Raw genomic sequence first — 1,421 nt, 5'->3', positions numbered from 1 at the left:
TCCCAGTCCTTCCCACCCTGTTACCTTAAATTTATTTATCCAACATGTAAAACTGTCAGGCCCTGTTAGAAATAAAAACTAACCCACATCCAGCACCTTCACACATGAGGTACTTGTACTACGTGATTTCTAGGCATTATTAAATATTATTATCCAGTTTTAAGACATTAGGAAAATGAAGCATATTAAGATGAAAGAAAGAAAGTTAATATGCCCAAGATTTCACATGAAATAAAGTGGTAAAGGTAATTTAAATACAGACCTTTCTGAACCCAATCTCATTTTCTTTCTACTATGTCCTCTTTTCTATAAAACCTTTCAGAGAAAATATAGGGCCCAAATAAAATATCAAAATCTCAGGACTGGACAAGTATAAAAAGCCCAGTCACCAAGAGCAAACATCAAAAAATGTAAAAGAAGAAAATACAAATGAATATTGAGAACTACAGTCTGTATTTGAAGGGAAGAAGAGCCAGAGAGGTAGGTTGGTCCCCACAGGCAAACATACCCTACAGACATGGCCAGGCTCAAAGGGAACAGCAAACTTCCCAAGAGGTTAATTTTAACTTTTCTATATTTTACTACCAGTTAAGAGCCAGGTCAAGCCTTGCATGCTTAACTCTCTGGACAGGAGCCGAGGGGGCACTAAATCAAGGGTGGTGACTTAAAGAACAAAATTACTGACAGGTCAGAGTTGGCAGGACAAGAAGAGGTCAAGTCTATGAGACCTGAGACTCAGAGAAACCCAGGAATGAAAGTTTTAAACTAAACTTCTTAACTTACAAGAAAAGATTCCCTGTTCTCATCCTTTTGTGAGCTGATGAAACGTGCTATCCCAGGCTTATGTATCTGAATTCTACTCTTGTTTTCTTATTGTTTCCTGTACATTCTGTGGCAGCTTAGAACACTAAAGGCTACTGAACCGTTGAGTGTAACCCATCAGAATAACACAGCAATACTAGCATATGCTTGGAACACAGAATGCCTGCTTCAGGAGCCTATCAGAGAAGGCCATTCTTCCTTCATTACCTTCTATTTTACAGGACCAATGCAATGGCCAATGGGCACAGTGATCAGGACATGGTCAAACTCACTAAGCCCTTCTGGCTTATAGACCATGGCATTCCTAAAAACAAACGAGCCAGAAATCGCAGTAAGATTCTCCTGACTCAAATCATCAAGGACAACCCCGGAGTCACAAGTGGGTTTGGGAAACTGTCTCATTAAAAGAACATCAAAAGTCTGCTTCCTAGGTAAGGGGTTCTGTATGTGCACAGCACCTGCCCATGTTGTGGCATTCTTTGAAGTGGTTGGAGAGACTTGTAGAAACACCCATTCAAGATAAACAGAACACAGTGTTTCCCTGAAAGAATCAGACAAAAAAAAAAAAAAAAAAAAAAAAAAAGGCAAAACCAGCCAGG

Source organism: Marmota marmota, unplaced genomic scaffold (genome assembly GCF_001458135.2).
Source record: "Marmota marmota marmota unplaced genomic scaffold, marMar, whole genome shotgun sequence".
In the NCBI taxonomy this organism is placed as follows: Eukaryota; Metazoa; Chordata; class Mammalia; order Rodentia; family Sciuridae; genus Marmota; species Marmota marmota.
The sequence above is the reverse complement of the archived record's forward strand: the minus strand, read 5'-3'. Positions refer to the sequence as shown.